This window comes from Lissotriton helveticus, chromosome 2_1 (genome assembly GCF_964261635.1).
Source record: "Lissotriton helveticus chromosome 2_1, aLisHel1.1, whole genome shotgun sequence".
NCBI lineage: Eukaryota > Metazoa > Chordata > Amphibia > Caudata > Salamandridae > Lissotriton > Lissotriton helveticus.
Genome location: NC_136059.1, coordinates 1922377251 through 1922390092, shown reverse-complemented (window position 1 = coordinate 1922390092; position 12842 = coordinate 1922377251). Strand labels below are relative to the sequence as shown.

The 12842-nt window shown below is 42.3% G+C and overlaps 1 pseudogene; it reads left to right on the top strand.

Moving 5' to 3' along the window:
- The first annotated feature begins 7651 nt into the window (after window positions 1-7651).
- Window positions 7652-12842, top strand: part of LOC144820342 (calcium-transporting ATPase type 2C member 1-like) — a 36602-nt pseudogene continuing 31411 nt past the window's right edge.

Genomic DNA, 12842 nt, shown 5'->3' with positions numbered 1-12842 from the left:
TAATCTTATCTGCGCGCACTGTCCATGCTTGCCTAGAAATGAATTGCAACTGTCTTCTGGCAGGAGCAGCGACACTTGCCAAGTAGAAATCCTCCCTGTTACTTTCTGTTATTTCACGATGACGCCTGTCAACAGGGCTGACACCGCATTCCGCGCGCATTCAACATCCCTTAGTCCTCTCCTGACACGTGCAGTCTAAGATGGCGGCGCAGGTATTCGCGAGCTGTTTTTGTAGGAATTAAGAGGTTTCGGACTGGGATCTGAGACATCGGACTGTAGTTCATTGTTTCAGGTGAAAACAAAGGGGGCCATTCTAGGTGAAGCATCATCGAATTCCAATTTTCGCATGACAGTTCATAACATAACATACTCATTAAACACAACCACATTTAACAGTGCCAGGATACCTTAAACTATAAAAATAAGTATTTTAGTGTCGTACAGGGTTGGATTTAGATTAAAAATCGGCCTGGGCATGCTAAAAAAAAAGTGGCCCACATTTGCATATTGCCTTTGCAAAACACTGCTTCAGCGAAGTTTTATTTAAAAAAAAATATAAGGGGGGGGGGTAAAAAAATGCACGGATTAGCTTACACTGGTGAAACACCCTTGAATACAAGTGAGGACACTTTTGCTGCGGCCCCCTGCCCTGCTCAATATGCATATGTTAATGGGGCCCCCCAGCAAGATAAAGGGAGTGACACCTCTTCCCTTTGATAAAAGGGAGGTAATGGAGGCCCATTTGCCTCCAGAAAGGCCACTTAGGCACCCACTGGGCCACTGGCTGCATCAACAATGCAAAAACCGCCAAATAGCCCCCCAGACTGCTAAAAAAAAAGCAGCCCAAAGCTGGAACTGGACACTGGCCTCTCGGGCATTGCCCGAGTGCCCACGTTACCAATCCGACGCTGGTGTGGTATGAGTGAAGGTCCTGCAAATTATGGTTCACTCGAGTCATAGGCAACATGCTGTCTCATTGCTAACATTTGCCACAAAAATATGTTCTATGGAAGGTGTTCTGCTACTTCAGGGACGATCCCTGTGCTATGCATTATTCCTCAAAAATTCTACCCAATTGTATTGCAGATGCATTTATATCATTCTCCTTATCTGTGACCGAAGCACATTCGAGAGATAGTAGCACTCTACTCTGTACTTGTGGGCAGAAATGTTGGATCTTGTGGAAAGAGTTTAATGTTGTGTGCTCTTATCCTCTTTACAATTGCTATACCAATGGTAGGGAGTAAAACACAATGAGTGAGAGGCATGATGTAGCCTAGTGGGAAGAGTTTCGAGATGTGCGAATTCGGGACTAGTGATGCTGCACTTATGTTTGCCATTTTGATATGCTTATAGGTGGAGTGAAATGAAGGCGATTGAGAGATAGTTGCTCATGTTTAGGCTTTCCTGTTTTCAGTTTCTATTTTTGGTAAATTCTGGTGGGGTTTTTTCAGTGTTTTCAAGTGATTTCAATACCTTAAAAAACTGTGGTTATCAGTGGTTAGACATTTTCCCTCCATTAAAAACAACAGAAACAGTGTTTTTCCAGTGTTTATGGAATGTTTTGCTTTTATTATTGCATGCTTTCTGCCTGGTATATAGTCAGTGTACGTACAGTGTATATGAGATCCAAATACATTTTTACAAATAAAACTTATTGTAGTACACCATGCAGTATTTCTTCAGTGAGTCTTTGGTCATGTGCGCTCACTTTTTCCTTCACATGTAAACATTTTTTCTGTGACAAGGCCCTCTCAACATTGGCACTTGAGATGAGCAACGCCACAACAGCCAGTACACAATTTGCTAACTGAGGCCACTGACATAGGTTTCCATGTCAATAGTGCTGCACTTAAAGATTGCGATTCTCCGGGAAGGTACAGGAACATTTGTGTTGAACTGAGCGCTTATGCCCTCAGAGTTATGGAAGCAGTCAAAAATGAAGCAACACCTTTGAAACTACGGAGAAAATTCCTCTTTACTGATGGGATCTAGAACTTGTACAGAGTACCACAGTGAGGTTTCATTGTCTTCAAAGGCCATGGTTAGTGAATGGACACTTCTATGCATCATTGCAAGCCATTACTCGTACATTACAAAATGAAAGTTTCTGAATTGCTTGTCAACACTGCATTGCTTACCAAGTGGCAAGCACTCTACCATGGAACATGTTGCAGTGCCAAAGTCACTAATGGTGTCGCCCAGCCTACTCTCAAGGAGATGTTTCACATCTACTCCAGTTATGCTGAACACTTTGCCGACAAGGGTGTTTTCAGACTCTAGTTGTTTTATTATGTCCACTACAGCAGTTATGTTTTCCTGTAAAAATCTAAGAATGCAGTAGAGTGTACTTTTTTTCACATCACTATCAATATGTAACCATATATCCTCACATTTCTTGCCTTTGGCATCATCAATTCTTTTAATTGTTGCCAAATGGATAATATAGCATTCAAAGTCCCTTGGACTGAGAACCATCAGCTAAGTGACACAGATGGGATGACTCTTTCTCTGATGCCACACAAGGCACAAAATGAGAAATATTTGCATTTTACTTCCTGGGCATAACAAAACAGTGCATCAGAATGTACTAAAAAGTTATTAGCATTCTTCATTAACTCTGAAGATTGTAAAGATGCTTTCAGCATATCATCTAACAAGGATCTGACTTCTGCTCTGTTATCGATTTTGACAGGTCATCACACAACTTTTTCATATACGTAGTTGAATCACTGCAAATACAAACAATATCACTCCAATCTTTGTTGAACTTGGAAATAACCTTTTTGCAGTAGCATTCCAAGTGACTTTGCGTTCCATGTTGTCCAAAAGTCTGGTGTCATGTATTCACCACTAGCCCAGATGTTTGGTGGCAGCACTCTTTTCACATATATTTGTCACTATACCTTGCATTGAATTTTATAAAGCCTGAGGTGTTGGCAATTCACCTACTATCAATACTAACTCAATAGAAACAGGGGTGCAGATGTATCAAGGGTTTATACTCATTCTCTATAGGTAAATGTGATGGCACATATTGGGAAAGATTCTTATGAAACCAGCCATTTTGCCTATCAGTGAAAGAACCAAACACAGCCAAAATGTCAATTATGGTTCTGATATTTCCTGATTCTCTACAGTTTATAAAATCATTAAATAAGAGCTAAAACATGCTTCTAAATCCAGCATCTTTAGACCAAAGTCCACAAAACTGAAAAAAGCAAAAGGAACATGAAATAATATTTTAGTGGCATCCCTAAACAAACAAAACTCAAGCAGAATAATGTTAGCCCAGCCTTTCTTTCTGCTAGCTTGTATAACAAAGTTACATTGTTTTGGGCCCATCAGGAAGAAAAAAAATTACTCTTTCACTCTCCTCTTCCTTTTTTCGAATGACATTTAGTTTGTGGTTCTGCAGGTGTTTTTTCAGTGTTTATATGTTTATACTGGTGAGGGCAATTTGTCTTTCGGTGGGGTTTTATCAGTTATTATAGGTTTAAACCTAAAACTGGACAGCCTACTCATGTTGTTGCCTACTTTCTTAGTGCTCACGCTGGGATTAAGTGCTGCTGAAACTTTCCCTGTTCTTGCCGCTGCTGCTTGCGGAACCCGCTTCGCGGGTCCCGCTTCGTGTGGGGGCTTGGATCAACATTAACATCAGCGAAGCCTGCTTGTGGAGTCTGCCGCCCCTCGCCTGAGGCTGTGACTGTGGGTGTTTGTATTGTGCAGGGCTGCGAGCGAGTTGCGGGCGCAGGACTCCAAGTCCCAGGAGCGCCCGCCAGACCCAATTGCTAGCACCTGGGCCGCTCTCCCTGCAAGCTCCTCCCCACCATCGTATTTTAAAAACCTTTGCCCCTGGATGTTTTGTTGGGACGCTTTTCTTAATGCTCACGCTGGGATTAAGTGCTGTTGAAACTTTCCCTGTTCTTGCTGCTGCTGCTCGCGGAACCCGCTTCGCGGGTCCCGCTTCGTGTGGGGGCTTGGATCAACATTAACATCAGCGAAGCCTGCTTGTGGAGTCTGCCGCCCCTCGCCTGAGGCTGTGACTGTGGGTGTTTGTATTGTGCAGGGCTGCGAGCGAGTTGCGGGCGCAGGACTCCAAGTCCCAGGAGCGCCCGCCAGACCCAATTGCTAGCACCTGGGCCGCTCTCCCTGCATGCTCCTCCCCTCTCACACTGATCATATAAATATAACCATCTAGTCCCGCTGCGCGGGAGCGACCGGGAGAAGCCCGGGACAAGGGCGGGACCGTCTGTGGCCGTCAGTGGCCGAATGTGGCTGGGCTGGGCCATCCCTCTGACTACCACTGTATTTGCCCCGGACTGTAGCCCTTTTTACCGTGACTTATATGATAGTAAGCCATGATAAATTATTATTAACTGATTGTTAGTACATTTAACCTGGTTCCTACTTGTATTACTCCCTCATTGTTTGGATTTTATCTTATAACTATTTATATTATTATTATTTTTTTTTTTTTAACTAGGGATGTCTATTCCTGTTTTAAATCCTCTTCCTAATATTGTAAGTGTATCCATGCTCGGCCCACTCGATAAATACTTTGCTAGAGCCACAAGAGATATTGATAGGGAGATAGCGTTAGCAGAGAGGCGGGCTGAGCGCCGTCTCTCTATTGAGTTTCTCAAGAAACAGGTACCCCTTAATCCTGAGAAGGCAACTATGAGTATATTAGCACATAACACAATGTACCCCGATACTGATGCAGAATTGTTTAACACAGAAAACATTCCATTAATTTTTCAAGATATTCCGCCAGTATTAGAAGGTATGGAAGTAACCACGGACCGTGATAGTAGTGAGTCCACAGTCGCATCCAACAACCTTATAGACCTAAATACCCCTTTATCTTTAGACTCAGCCCTTCACTCTATCAGTAACATTTCATCTCCAGTGCCAAAGACTCAAACTGAGGCAGTCATGTTGCTTGACTCTCAACCTGCTGTTGATATCAGCAGAGTACATGACAATCCATCAAGTAAGGGGAATAGAGAAGCAGTACGCTCCCCAGTAAGGAAAAGAAGGAGGAAGGGAGGGGCAAAAACGGGGCTGGAAATCTTTGGAAGGCTCCGCATGTAGCGGAACCTAAACATAAATCACCAAATGTAGTGGGGAAGGAGGATAAAACAGGGCAATCTACTTCAGACTGTAAATCTTTCTCTAATGAAGGGCTCTCGGTGGCAATTGAAAGTCTTTTAAAGGCTCTCATTATTCCACTTACTAAGAGGCTTAAAAGGCTGGGTGACAAAATAGATCGTCTTCTGTCGGAGCCTACTCCGATAGAAAACTCCAATTTAATCAATCCAACTATTCCAACTGAAACCCGACCTATAATTAAACAACTTGCCAATAACCAACGTAGGCAACACACAGCTACTCTTAGACCTAATAATATGCCTGCTGATATAAATTCCATCAAATCAGGAGCCATAATAGACACTACAGCCATAAAAGTTACAAGCAGAGAAAAGATTATATCAGGGGTACAAAAACCTGTTCACACCAGCAGTTTACCTCCCACTAAGGCAACTTATACGGCCAGAGAAAAACCCAACTTCAGAAACATAGTAGACCTGCCCCCGGATTCGTCTAATTTTGTCATCATCTTAACAGGAGTCCCAGCCGTACCAGAGGGAAATGTAGAATCCAATATTAGCTTGAAAAATAAAGTTATCCACTGGCTGCGCACAAACAGACCGTTACCATTACACATGAATGGAGATATTGTCTCAGTGAGAAGGTGCTATTGGGTGGGTTTACACCCAAAAGATATAGAAGGCGATTTGATTATAGTAAATTTTAGGGACCATAGAGTGGTCACATATATTATTGACTGGTTTCCGGGTAGAAGTGACGGAGGAGTATCATCCCGAAACTTGACCTACTTTTGCCCAGAAACTATGATGTTGCCCCCGTATAAACCTTCAAGGGGGCACGGTTTTGATGCCCCTTATCGCTCTAAACAAACCTCGAACTTTGTCATCCCTACTCATCATAATAGAAATGTTATCCCTTTCTTCCCGCCCAATTATGCAAACAGGTACCCAATTCCAATTGATAACAACTATCTTCCTATAGACCCAAAGGAATATTGGAACATTCCCTTACATAACATGTTTCATCCATTATCTGGTATGGACGCAAATGAATGACTGAACCCAACTACCCCTAAAGAGAGATTTGTTCGTGAATACACGGCAAACCCTCCATTTTTTTGCAGAGAAGGGTAAGTCTGTACCTGGGATCCCTTATGAAACTACTCTGGGGGACGTTTTGGAAATGAAAGTGATATTAAATGAGGAAAGGGGTGTAAAATGTATCGATCTAGGCCGAGAAATTACCGGCGGGATATCAATTGACCCTGATCCATCAGACAATTTACATGAGACTATCATTGATGATGATAAAGTGGAGGGGGGAGAAACTGAGATCCTGACAGACAGTAGGGTGTGCAGAAATCCCCAGTCAAATAAAAAGTCTTGTAAGCAATGGTCTATTACTTTTTGGAACATCGTGGCCTTAAAGCAAAATTAGACAACCCTAATTGGAAACATTTTATTGATAAATGGGATGTTATATGCCTACAAGAAACTTGGGCAGAAAAAGAACACCATATATGCGGTTTTAAGACTATATCTATTCCTGCCATAGCATCTGTACATGGCCGAGCTAAAGGGGGTTTAAGTATGTATATTTCCAATTGCCTTATCTGTAAAAAAATTGAGCTGTTTTCCTATAATTGCTTTTATCATATTGTTGGGATTCACTTCGACAATTCAGCTTGTACACTAATAATCAATTTTTACAATAATATTCCGCCAACAGATACATTAGTGGTGCTTAAAACCCTTAATAAGACTCTCTACAGCATTTATAACAGTTCCCATAAACGGTTTATCGTTATATGGGGTGGTGATTTTAATTGTTCCCTGTGTAAAAGATCGGGATCCGGAAATTGTAGGTTAACAACTGATAGGGACACCACCCCTACACACTTTGAACATTCAACAACACGAAACGTTCTAAATGAGATCATGTTTAAAAATGATCTAGGGTTTTCAAATGAACTATGTCATACTGCGACCCCTTTTTCCCCAACCTTTAATGGGAGAGGCTCACTGTCTATAATTGATTTCATTCTTGTTTCCTCAAGCTACGGGCAGAGCATCTTAAGTTACAATGTTTTAAAATCTGCTTTAAGTGATCATTTTCCCATAAGGATTGAGATAATGGACCCACATTTAATAGTGCATAAAAGAGTTGAGGCTTTCTCCAAAAACCTAAAAATTACTAGGCAAAATGGTTATGCCTTGAAATGGACTAGGGTGGTTCCCGAAGTGTTCCTTGGTAATCTAATTAACTCATGTAGTGCCAATTTTTCTGTTTGTTTGGACCACGAATCCGCTGATGCTGATATTATAAGTAATTTCAGTGAAATCATTTCCAGTATTAAACAAGGTCTCTGGGTAAATGCTAAGGATAAAACCGCCCAAAGGAAACCTAGAGGCTGGTTCTCCTCAGCATGTAGCAAAGTACATAAACAATTAAAATTGGCCTTACATATGCAAACCAGAAATCCGCCCTTGATAAGGTTTTTACGTAAGGAGTACAAAAAGGCACAGAAAGATCAGAAATGGCTGTTGAGAAAGGAAGCTTGGACAGCCATTATGGATGCCTCAGAAACCAAGGATATGACGGCCTTTTGGAGGGCAGTGAATGCTCCCTTTTTAAGGATAACACAAAGGCTCGTCTGGAGATAGCCGTCACTGAGGATGAATGGGTCAAGCACTTTGTAGCACTTTATTCCCCAGTTGTAACTGTAAATGATCCAGTATGCGAGCCGATGTGTAAGGGGAAGGGTACAGGTGGGTTGGACCTCAACTTCTCCTTGGAGGAAGTAACTAAGGGTATTAATTCAAGTCTAGGAGGCAAGGCACCAGGCCCTGATGGTGTTCCTGTGGATATTTTTAAGAGGAATACCCTGTTTTGGGCACCTCTGCTCACCAGAACTTTTAATGCCGCATGTTCCACAGGTTTGCTGGGAACTTGGTACACGTCGATTATTGTCCCGATCTTTAAAAAGGGAGACAGAGCGAACTGTGCTTGCTATCGGCCCATATCTCTGCTCGACTCTACAATAAAAAATAATTGGCAGAGTCCTACTAGACAGATTACATTTTTGGGCAGAGGAACACCATATTATTAGTGATCTTCAATATGGTTTCCGTGAAGGGGTCGGCACCACCGAGCAGGCACTAAATTTATCAATTTTGATTGAGAAATATACCAGGGCAAAGGGTGGAAGACTTTTTAAAAACTTTTTTAGACCTGACATCTGCCTTTGATTTTGTAAATCACGAGAAATTATGGGATATTTTAATCAAATTAAGTGTGGATGTAAACATTATTAATTTTTTGAGGGAGCTGTATAATGGGGCCAGTGCAATGGTTAGATACGGAAAAAATGGGGAGTGTACAAGAAAGTTTAGTGTCGCGAGGGGTGTGAGGCAAGGGTACGTCCTTGCCCCATTTTTATTCTCTATTTATATAAATAACTTGGAGGCCACATTACTACAGGACTGTTATGATATGCCCATTGCCACAGCCCGCCGCATACCAGCTCTCATTTACGCAGATGATGCCGTTCTTATGGCACGAACTCCCATAGCCATGCAGACTATGATTTCTTCTTTTAGTTCATTCATGGCTAAACTTGATTTACAAATAAACTGTACTAAGACTTTTGCTATGAACTGTGGCGCTCACACTACTTACAAGAAAAAAACTATGTTCATAGAGTCAACCCCCTTACAACATACCCCAACCTTTGTTTACCTTGGGGTTATGTTTGATCAAACGGGTAAATGGAGTACAGTGATCCAAGCCAGAAATTTATTATTTTCTAAATCCATAATGGCCCTTAGGTCCTTTAGCAAGAAGATGGGCAAAAAGGCAGTTAAAGAGCTCTTGTATATTTATAGAGCAAGTTGTGTCTCGGTAGCTTTATATGGGGCAGGAATATGGGGTGATTCAAACGTTAATAGCTTACAAATCACTGAAAATGTTTTCCTACGATATCTTTTAGCTCTCCCCAAGAGTATATCTAGTTACACCTGCCGTTTAGAATTGGGTATCCCTCATCTGGAGGATCTACTTAAAGTACAACCGATTCTTCTATGGCATCGTGTTTGGACTAATGAGAAGTGCCATCTAAATCGCGTCATTTTGGGGGATGTACTGAAATTAGATGGGTGGAAAAAGATAAAATGGTTGTGCTACATTAAGACGTTTTGTGATAATATTAAGCACCCGGAATTTTTCAGTGATCCGCTTTCAATGTTAGATACCTCTAGGAAAGTATTGAAACATCTAAGCTTAAACTTTTTAGAGAATCAAAGAGAAAGAACTGAATCTTCTAAAAAGACTGTAACTGCCCATCTAATGATAGTCAAATCAAGAATAATCCAGCCTTACCTAAATCTACAAATGAAAGAACAAGAAAGGTTTTTGTTGATCAGATTTAGATTCGGTATTTTGTTCAGATTGATGAGCTTTCCTGTTGTAAATGACTGGTCCAGGGAAATGTGTAAATGTCCATGTGACAACATCTCTGTACAATCGGATATACATATTCTCTTTTTTTGTAAGTTCTATGTTATATCCAGGAAAAGATGGATCATGCCTATTTTAAAATATATGAACTTGAGACAGTGTCGCCCTGCTTTTCTTGCTATACAACTTTTGGAGGACATTTTCTCAGTGGCCTCTGTTGCAGTTTTTTAAAAAGTACTTTTTATTTACGTAAGAAAATGATTATATGAAATTTCTGGCATATGTTGTTATTGTGTAAACTGTTTCTTTTTAACATTATTAGTCATGATGATGTATTGTTTACTGATGTACTTTTATGATTATTCATAATTATAACCGAATAAAGTCTTTGAACTGATCTGATATGATTTGATCCATGTTCAGGTGCATATTATCTTAAGTGTTGTGCCACTTATGTCTTTCTAGTGATGAATGCAGATCTATCTTAAAGTGTTGTTGAGTGCAGGGAAGTCTGGTGGTGGAGGTGGGAAGTGATCCCAGTAGGAGGGATGTCACGAAAAAAGTCACAGCAAGTAAAGTTGGATCAAGGCAGGAACTCAAAGCCCATTTACCCATGCTGGCACCAAAATTTAAGCTTGTACAGTAGTGGCAAAGGTGCCTGAAATGAATAACTAAAAAATTACAAAGGCTTGTGATAGCCCCAGGAAAGAAGATCCCGCCAAGCTGCAACTTAAACACCATTTAAATATGGCCAAAGAAACTTCAAACATCTCAAATACAGCCAAAACTGCCTGGGATTATTGTATGAAAGGCATCCCAGAGATAACAAAACATTTTTTTGATTCTTGGTTGGATTGCCTGATTTCCTCGATTTTCCACTGTGAAAAGTGAGGAGCACTCTCTTGACTCAATAAGCATGCCACGTCTTCCCTTTCAGGATCTAGATGGACAGAATTTCAGACTACATCAGATGCAGATGGTTCGCTAACTGTAGCACCCTAGCTGATGAAAAGGTGTCCATCAATCCCTGTTTTAAGCAAGCAAGGAAGAGCATTAAGCATTTTGTTATTTACCAGAGGGCTGTAGATCACTCAGTGTCTCCCTCACTCAAGGCTTCGTCCCAGAAGCTCTTAAAACTGGCCATATCCTCCGACTCTTAAAGGACTATACTAGGCCATGATGGCATCTCCAGTTACCCATCTATCAGACAGCTCCTATTCATCAGCAAGATCATCAAAAAAGCAGTCTATGTTCAACTCCAAGATCACCTCAATGCTCACTGTCTCCTGCTTTACTTCCAACCTGGCCACAGGTCACACTGCAGCATGGAGACCACCACTTTACACATCGTAGACAATGCCCTCTTGACCAAATATGACCCCTGTCTCCTGATATTGCTGGACCTCTCAGTTGCCTTCTAGATTGTTGACTATCTTATACTCATAAGAAGCTTGAGTTGCGAATGGTATTCACCAGCAATGTTCTTGAGTGGTTCTCCTCCTACTTTTCCAGCCAACACCAGTTTGTTCACATGGGAACCTCCAAGTCACACATAATCCCTGTCATGTGTTGTATACCCCAAACGTCCATACTGTCTTCTGTCATCTTCAACCTTTACATGGAGTCACTTGGCGCTCTACTCACATATAACTTCATCAAGATTCTTTAAGATGCCGATGATACACAGTTTTAATAAAAAGTCTCCTCTGATTCAGACATCCAACGTCTCAACACTGCTTACAAATCATCTGAACCTGAATGTCCAGCACCTAAGTGAAGCTCAACCAATCCAAGACAGAATTTGTGTTATTTGTCAAGAGCAACAAGCAAGATTCAGTACAAACCTGGCTCAATGACAGGAACCTTGACTGCTTTGTACCCAAACTGTCACTGAATGCCTAGTTAGTTTGATTCATCCTGAACACAAATTTCATCCTTAAGAAACAAATGGCCGAAAACACAAAGACAGTCTGGTACCAGTTCTCTCTTCTAAAGAAAGCAGAACAGTTTCTACCAGTAAGCAACTTCCGAACTGATATACAAGCCCTTTTACTATTGCATCTGTATAGTGGTAATGCCCTGATGCATGGCCTCACACACTCCATATTGACACCCCTTAGGGGCATCCTAGACACTGCAGTATGTCTCATCCTTGGCCTGAAGAAATATGATCACATCACTATATTCTGATAGAACTCTATTGCCTCCCCTTGCTGGTCCGTACCGCACCATCTTTAAAACCAGCTGCATTATTTAGAAAGCTATCACAACCAGCACCCCTTGCATATCGAGTAGACAAGCTCACCAACTCTGGTGTCTCTCAACACACACGCACCCAGGACACCATCAGAATGCAGAATAAAAAGTGTAAAAAAGAGAAACCCGTGACCAGCGAAAAAGTGCTTGTGCTGCCTCCTTTAAACTAAAGGTGGGCAGTTAACTCCGCTCCGCTAGCTGAGTTTATGGAGTTTTGGAGTGCAAAGTTTTCAAAAACTCTGCACTCGCAGCAGAGCGGAGTTTGCCGCTGCCGAGGACAGGGTCTAGGACTTACGTATGGCTCCCAAATGGTTGTCCTGCTCCTGCACTGGCTGCACTCGGGTTCAGCTCGAAGAATTCAATTAACATGAAGAACTACAGTGTCTATGGTGTATTGCATGAAGGCATTACTGACCTCCCATGATAGGGTCAGTCATGCCTTCATGCAATTCACCAAGCACACTGCAGATCTTCCTGTTAATTGAATTCTCCGAGCCGGCACAGCGGAAGCAGAGTGCAGCCAGCAGTAGCAGAAGGAAGGGGTGCCGCTCGCAGTCGGGACTTTGTGTTTTTTACTTACTGCCATTAAGATTTGGGACCTCGCCCAGCTTCCCTGGAACTCTGCCGATTTGGGGCTGACCTGTGGACACTTTAGGGCTGACCTACAGGAGTGGGACTGCGAGGACCAGTAGTCTCTGTGGCTGTCCATCTGCCGCACCTGGAACCTCTTCCCGCCCCCGCCTTCCTGCTCTTGAAAACGACTCACAGCCCCCGCTTCGCGGGAGTCGCTCGCAGTCGGGACTTTGTGTTTTTTACTTACTGCCATTAACATTTGGGACCTCGCCCAGCTTCCCTGGAACTCTGCCGATTTGGGGCTGACCTGTGGACACTTTGGGGCTGACCTACGGGAGCGGGACTGCGAGGACCAGTAGTCTCTGCGGCTCTCCATCTGCCGCACCTTGAACCTCTTCCCGCCCCCCACCTTCCTCTATTTAGCCACACTCTTGCCCACGCAC